The sequence below is a fragment of the Furipterus horrens genome, unplaced genomic scaffold, assembly GCF_987537825.1.
Source record: "Furipterus horrens unplaced genomic scaffold, mFurHor1.1.pri manual_scaffold_11, whole genome shotgun sequence".
NCBI classification, from domain to species: domain Eukaryota; kingdom Metazoa; phylum Chordata; class Mammalia; order Chiroptera; family Furipteridae; genus Furipterus; species Furipterus horrens.
The window spans coordinates 57,668,675-57,676,682 of NW_028327181.1; the positions used below are offsets into that span (position 1 = coordinate 57,668,675).

At 55.9% G+C, this 8,008-nt stretch overlaps 1 long non-coding RNA gene across 1 annotated transcript; it reads left to right on the forward strand.

Annotated features, from left to right (window-relative positions):
- The first annotated feature begins 3,235 nt into the window (after positions 1-3,235).
- LOC149997822 (uncharacterized) lies at positions 3,236-4,956 on the forward strand. Its single transcript, XR_016514202.1, has 3 exons — positions 3,236-3,426; positions 3,965-4,027; positions 4,518-4,956. It is a non-coding gene; the product is annotated as an uncharacterized LOC149997822 (long non-coding RNA).
- The last annotated feature ends 3,052 nt before the right edge of the window (positions 4,957-8,008 follow it).

An 8,008-nucleotide genomic window follows, 5' to 3' on the forward strand; every position in this document is an offset into this window, starting at 1 on the left:
TCCTATATTTGCCCCTTTCTTGTGCCTCCTCCTGGCCCATGTTTCCCCACAGCTCTGCCTGCTCCCCTTTCACTGTTACCATTCCAGAAAGACCAGTCTCCACTTCCCTCGGTGTCCCACCCTCTGCAGCCCCCGCCCTCACTTCTCCTAGATGTCCTTGCCAAGTTACCAGCAGCATGCTTGTTGCCAAATCCAAGTAGACACTTCAGCTGTATCGTGCTTGGCCCGTCAGCCTCTGACCCTGTGGACCAAGACCTCCCTTGTTGAAACATTTCCTAACAGCAGCTTCTAGGACCTACCCTCTTCTGATTTTCCAGCCAGCCTGCTGTGCAGGCTGCCATAGGTCACTGTGTGTCCTTGGGCAAGTTGCTTAACACTCCAAGCCTCCTATGTGAGTCAAGGATAATAATAGCCTCTGCTCAGGTTGGAATAAGATAAGATATGAAAGGGCCTAGCACAGAGTCTGGCACACAATAGTGTTCTATCCTTTCTTTCAATAGTAGAGTCACCTAGTTGTCCCCAGATATCTATTCTCTCTGTAGTGATACAGCCCTTGGTTCTTGGCTGATACGTGGCTGCTTAGAATGAAAGCTGCATTTCCCAACCTCCTCTTGACGCTGGATCTGGTCATGTGACTAAGTTTTAGCTAATGAAATATATGTGAAAGTGTCACGAGACACCTACTGGGAACTTCCCTTAAAAGACAGCTGGTGCAGATCCTTTGCCCTCTTCTTCTTTAATCTTGTCTTCATCCCACTGCCTGGAATGCGTAAGTGATGGCTGGAGCTCTCGCCACCATCCTGAGCCACAAGGACAAGTGATATACCCAGAAGTTGCTGGAGCAGTGAGTAGGAAGAGCCACATCTGGAAAGTTTTTCTGTAGTACAACTGACACACCAGCCCAAGACTGTCTTCCCCGAAGCTCTTATGTGGGATTTCTGTTACCTAAGTCAAAACTGGTATAGAAGTTTTCCTCCTTAAAAGTGAATGTTCTGTCCTTGGCTCCTGCTTTATTTGCTCTGAGTTATTGAACCCTTTCCCATTGCTCTACTTACAACTATGGGTCCTTTCTGACAACTTCCAAAACTGTCTCGCTGGCCCAGCCCTCCTTCCTGAATTCCAGCCCCATATATGCCACCCCCTAATTACCATATCCTATTAGTTATTCATTTGATGAACATCTTTTGAGTGCTGGATGAATCAGGCATAGTCCCTGCCCTCCAGGAGCTCCCACTCCAGTGCAAGAACAGGCAGGTAAACAGATGCTCATTACAAGGAAGTCTGTCCCTAGGAGGCTGGTAACCCACACTGGGCAGTGAGGAGGTCAGAGGGAAGGGTTCTGACAGGGGCGCATTGAACCAAGCCCTGAAATGAGTTACAGGCAGGTGGTCAGGACTGAGTTGATGGAGGGTCTGATTGGAAGCCATGGAAGATTCCTAAGCAGGGCTGACTGGTTGGATTTGTGTTTCTAAAAGATTGCTCTGGTTGCCAGGTGGAGAAAAGCTATTGGGGTGGGGTGGTAAGACTGGATATGGGTGGGAGGCTAATGAGGAGGCTGCTGTAGCAATCCAGGTGCAAGATGAGGGGGGCCTGAGCTAAGGGAGGTGCAGAGAGTAAAGAGGCTGGATTCCAGAGCTATTAAGAGGCAGCATGGGCAGGGCTTGGTAACTGGTTGGGGCAGGAAAGGGGTAGCTTATGGTGACTTCCAGGTTTCTGGCTCCAAACTGAGACAGAAACACAGGAGGCCTGTCTTGGGCGAGTGATATGGGGCTCTGTCTTGGGAAAGTGGTAGGGTGAGGTGCTGGAGGATTCACAGGTGGAGAACTTAGCATAACTGAACCAAGAGTTGGTGACTTCGCCAGGGGAGAGGCGTGGGGTACAGTCCCCAGAAATAGCCACCAGGGAAGTCAAACTGTCTTGTAGAGTTCCCTCCATTCCCTCTGGCCAGCTAAGCCGCTCCTGCCGCCTGCTCAGAGCCCTTCCCCAGATATAAAACTGCTTCTGTCTCCCTTACCCCGGCCCAGCAGATGGCAAAACTCTTGATTGCCATTCAAGGCCTTTCTCCCTGCCACTCAGCCTCGTCCCCATCTCTGGTTGCCTGTCTCGCCTTATCTCTCCTCTAGTGCACACCTCGCCTCAATCCCCCGTCCCCGGGAGGGGCGCTCTTGTCCCTGCCAGGCCGAAACTGGAGGGGACAAAGCGTTTTCTCGGGGAAGCACCCGTACCCTCCAGGCCCCTCTAGAAAGCCCAGGCCGCAGTTTGGAGGAATTTGGGGTACTCCAGGTAGCCTACTTCGGGGCGTCGGGAACGTAGAAGGCCCGGCCCAGCAGCAATGGGATAGGCCCCTAGGAGCCAAGGGCCCGCCGCGGCCCCGCCCCTCCAGAAGCAGAGCGGGAATCCCGGGTTATGATTGGGCATCGGCAGGGAGGCCGCTCTGTCTGACCAATGAGCGCGGGCCCGGCGCCCTGGCGGGCGGGGGAGCGAGCGCTGCCTGGAGCACCGGCGCCGGCAGTCTGAGCTCGGCGTTCCCTGCCGGGGCGGGGCGGGGCGGGCGGGGTGGTGCGCGCGCCGCGGGAGCGAGCCTGGCCGCGGGGAGGGCCGCGGAGACTGTCACCCGACAACCAGGTAGGTGTCTGCGGAGAGGGCACCTGGATCACGGAGCGGGAGGGGACGAACGCTTAATGTCTGCTGGGAGCCTGCAGGGGAGAACAGGACCTCTACCGTGCGGAGAACCTGCCTTCTTATTTCTGCTGGGCCGGGTCTAAGAGGTGCCTCCCGGAACCTGCTTCTGTCTGCGCCGGCAGCGGGGACCGCATCTATGCGGGCGCCCCGCCATCTGCGTCCTTTCCCCAGCCCTGGTCCGGGGGACTGCGTTCATACCCGGCGCACTACCCACCCCTGCCCCAGCTCTTGGTGGGAGGCCGTGACTCTGAGGAGTGGGCCCAGGCGGGTGCACCCACGTGTAAATCTGCGCGGAGCGCTCCTGCCATACGGCCCTCCCTTGAGTCTTCCTTCAAGAGCTGGGGTAGGGAGCGGGGGCTGAATGGGACGGATGAGGCGCGTGGCTTTAGCTGCGCAGTCCTCCCCTGCCTGGGGCGGGGTGGAAGGGGATGGAGGGGGGCGGTGGAGGCGAGCGCTGCGGCTGCTGGGGCTAGACAGGCACAGAACTGGTAGCTTGGAGGGCGCACACGTGCGCGGGGACCTGTGTGTGTGGTGTTTGGAGGCGTGTGTGTGTGTGTGCGTGTGTCACGTGGACACTGGAGTGTGCCGCTGTGTTTGTGGGGGTGCGTTACTGGGATAGAGTGGTGTGTGAGGACGGATCACACGGACATTGGCATGAGCCTGCCCTCAAGGGGTGTGTATGTGTCTTGAGGGTACAGGGGCGTGTCGAGAAGGTTATGCCCCAGGTCACAGGACTGCACCTCGGTGAGTACATAGGGAGTTGTATATCTGCCAAGTGGTCCCAGAAGTACAGGAGGAGCACACAGCTTGTGTCCTTGAAGATCCCAGGGAAGATGCACTGGCCTCTCCCACAGCCCTCACTCCTTCATTCAGCACATACAAATGGAGCACCCACTATGTGCCAGAATGTGTCTTAGGCCCATGGACTGGTGACAACTACCTTCTCTTTGGTCTCTTACCCTCAATCCCCACAGCAGGCAGAGGAATCCTTTTAAAAACCATTGTACTGAGTCATTCCCCTGCTCAAAATCCTCCTCTGGCTTTTCAGGCTCTTCTGGTTCCTGTCTGCAATCCACCCTCACCCCCCAAGCCAGTCCCTGAGTCCCAGCCAGGAAATGGCTCTCCGTCAAGCACAGTGTGAACTAGCCTCTCCCCCTCTGAAATCCTTACTCAGTGGTCATGAAAGTACTTAATTGCCACTTCCTCCAGGAAGCCATCCTTGAGGCCAGGCACAGTGAATGACAGGGCTTTCTCATTCAGGTGTAACTCTGATCTCCATCAGGTACCTCTCATGCTGAACACCCTACTCCAGGCACATTGGCCTCCTTGCTGTTCCTCAGACAGAGTGAGCACTGTTCCACTTCACAGCCTGTACAGTTGCTGGTTCCTCTGCCTGAAATGCCCTTCTCAGCTGTCCACACTGCTTACTTCCTTACTTCCATCAGATCCTGCTCAAATAATGCATCAGAAAGACCTTTTCTTACCACATGGTATAAATAGCACCCCTTCCCCAGTCCCTCACTTTTGATTCCCCTGCATGAGTGTATTTTTCTCCATAGCACATACCACTTGACATATCATCTGTTAATTATAGGCTTTCTTGTTTATTTCTTCTTAACCCCAGTAGAAATTAAACTGCAAAAAAGTAGGAACTTTTATCTTTTTGGTTCACTGCTTTATTTCCCAGCACCCTGCACATGTAGCAGGTGCTCGGTGAGTATTTGTTGCATGAATGAATGACTCTGGCTTTGCATCCCAGGAGTCTGTCTCCCTGGCTGCTCCCCAGCCTGTGAGCTCCCAGTCTGAGTCTAGGTTTCTTGCCCTCTGTCTTTCAGATTCCAAGTTCCTGATCTGGGAGAACTTTGACCATATTTGCATGATATAGTCCCTCTAATAACTGTTTTGGAGGATGGGGTAGGGTGCGGTCGGGATGTGAGCCTAGAGGTGGGGAGACCTGTGTGACAGAAGCAGTTGGGAAGGAAAACAGAGGCCTGAATCTGGACTTTGAGAGGAGATCCACTTGGTGACTTCCCACAGCAGTGGGGAGATCCAGGAGGGCTCCCAGAGGAGATGTCTGAGCTGTCCTCTGGCAACAAAGGAGAGGGAGGTGTGTTCCTGGCAGAAGGCACAGCATGTACAAAGGCCTGGCAGCCGAACCCCATCTGCAGTTCAGGGAGCTGCGAGTAGTGTGGTGTGGCCAGAGTGCAGAGTAAGTGCAGGGCGGAGGGAACAAAGCTGGGTGGAAGAGAGAAGATGGGGGATGAGGAGGGCTCCTGGGTTTTGGCCTGGGAGAACTGGGAGGATGATGGGGGTGCCCTCTCTGCGATGGGGGCAGAGGAGAAACCGCAGACTTGGGGGACATGCTGAGTTAAATCAGGGCTCTGTTGAGTCTGAGCTGCCCAGGAACATGGAGGGGAGGAGACAGCTGGCTGGGAAGAATTGGCCTGGAGGCGCTGACCTGGTGTGGAGAGGAGGAGGCGCAGAGGTGGAGGGTGAATCCTGGAGACCATCAGCCAAGGAGCACTGAGGATGTGCTGAAGGCTGCCGTGCCGAATCAGACAGCACCCATCTTGGTGCTTGGGCCTCCCCAGGGTTGGTGGAAGGGGGTGTCCTCACAGCAGGCATCCTCAAGCATGACTTGGCACCAGACGCCTGGGCCTCCCTCAAGGGGACTGAGTCATCCTGAGCAGAGGCGGGAGCCGCCAAGGGTACCCGTTGCCTGGGCCATCCAGACACTTGTCAGGAGCATAAACATGGCTCAGCGATGTCAGGGCCACCTTCTGTGTCTGGCCCGGGTGGCTAGGCCCACGTCCTTACAGTTTTCCCTTCTGCTAGTCCTCTGCCAGTCAGGGCCATGTCCTTTCTGCCTGGATTGTAGGTGGTCTCCTGCTCGACCTGGCCCTGAGGTTCACAGCAGCCTTCCAGAGCTCAATGAGGCCTAACTGGAGCAGTCCTCCCAGCCAGCACTGCTCGAACCAGTTGTGATGAGAGCAGGCTCTGCTTGCTTTGTCCTGCTCGGGGCCTGCTCGGAGGGACCCAGGTGTATGGGCACATCCTAAGGAGAAGGCCTGGCCACGCAGGATCTGGAGCCAGAGTCTGCATCCCTTGGGAGTAACCAGATACCTGGGGGACATAGCCTGGGAGGAGGAGCCTGAGGGGAGTAATGTGCCAGGCCTTCCCAGAGCCAGGGGGCAGACTTGGGGTTGCTTCATGGCTTCCTGACACTGACGCATCCCAGTCCTACACTGCTCAGGCACAGACTGCTTTGTTGTCCCCAATCTTATCCACTTTCATTTATAGCCCTGGGGTTGGCAGGACGGTAGCCATCTATCTGATTCACATATGAGGAAACCGAGGCTCCAAGAGGCTCAATGACTTGTTCAAGACAATACAGCCCCAGCCTGTGAAGATAGGATCAGGGTAGCTTTTCCCAGTGAGGGAAGGCCTGAGTCTGACCATTCTCAGCTGTAGGGGTAGGCTGGACCCTGGGAGGCTTCCCATGCCCAGAGGAGACCTTGCTGTGCCCTGCACCTGGGACTCAGCCTGTCCATCCTTCTCTTTGCCCATGTGGCCCCTAGTTACCTGCCAAATCAGTTTCTACCAAGTGTCTGCTGGGACCTAGGCTTGGGGAAGACTGTGAGAGACCCCCTGGGGGCATCCCCAGAGAGCCCTGGGTTCTGCCTAAGACACACAGCTCAGCCCAGCAGGCAGCCGCAGGCTGGTGAGCAGGTCATGGTGTGGGAGGTTCAAACTTGACCTGTATTCAGGTTCTCAAGCCCCACAGTGCACATGATCACACATTTACCCAGACAGACCACGCTGATAGATTACTGTCTCCATGCAGATGCATGCCTATGTATGGACCCCCTCCCACACACACATATACAGACACCTGCCATCACCCCAGGGCCACAGCCCTGCTCATACACATTCTCTCATGTGTGGACACATGCCTCACATGCACAGCCTTGGGCGCCAGGCCCTGTCGCCTGGACACGGGGCAGGAACCTGGGGCCTCCCGGACCGCCTCCTGCACAGACGTGCTTAGTCACCTGAATTTGATCCAGGCAGGAGGGAGGGCGGAGGGCCTGACGTCAGCCCTCACAGCCGCCTTGTGCCGCCTGCGCATCCATCTGGGCCACAGCGCATGCCAGGCAATCACAACAGCACAACAACAACTCACTTTTACGGGGCCTCCTTCATGGCAGGCCCAGCTCTGAGCCCCGCAGGGGCGTTCATTCCTTTACTCCTCACAGCCCCCGGCTCAGGGAGCTGGGACTGCTGGTAACCCCAGTCTGCAGATGAGGCAGGCCCAGTCCCACGGTGCACTTGCCTGCTTACAGGCTTGCAGCCAGGAAGGTGCAGAGCCTAAGCCAGGTAACAGGGCCCCAGGCTGGAGCCTGAAGGCTCTGCCCTGGCTTGCTGTGTATAATCCCTGCCCCTTGCTGGGAAGGGAGATAAAGGAGGGTGGCCTCTGGTTGGGGTAACAGCCTCTGGAAAATCATGCAGATTTCATGGTCTAGGGCAGCCTTTGCCCTCTGTGGGTAGTGGCTCTGTCCCTTGGTGCCTGTCCTGGACCAGAGGACAGCAGCTCCTGACACTGATTTGTTCCCTACTGTGGCTGGGGCCTTAGGCTTGTTGGGGTCCCTTCTCTGAGGCTGCTTTCCCAACTGTCTAATAGGGACAGAGCTGTAATAATCACTATGGCAACCACTCATTCATTCAACAAATACATACATAGCAAGCTCCTACTCTGTGCCAGACACTGCTGCAGACACCATGATCTTGTGGAGACAAGGCAGACAAGAGCCCCAATGTATGGAGTTTATATTTTGGTGGGAGAAACAGAGCCTGCAGAGGGAGGGGAACAGGCAGCAGCAGGGTGGGCCATCTACAAGGAGGAGTGGGGTGAGTGGGCCAGGCTTGGGGGGCTCCCTTCAGCTTTGGCTTCTTTCCTGTAAGGGGCCTGGTTTCTACAGTTTCCCTGATACACTGATCCCATTCACTGCCCCCTTTTACCTCCCCCAGGGAGGCCTCTCTGATGTTTCAACCCTATTCACTCCTTCCTCAGCTCTTCCAGGGAGACATCCCTGATGCCCCAGCCCTACTCACTCCTCTCTCATTTCCTCCAGGGAGGCCTCCTTGATGCTTTAACCTCGTCAACACCCGCCTCCCTACCACACGCTCCTCTAGGTGCAGCTTCCACATCTTTTCCTGTTACTAATCTGGATTCCCTTCCCCCTTCCTTTCTGCATGTCAGTATCAGCTCCACCACTTCCAGGGTTCCACTCACTCAACACTGTGCCAGGCACTTTACCCGTGATCC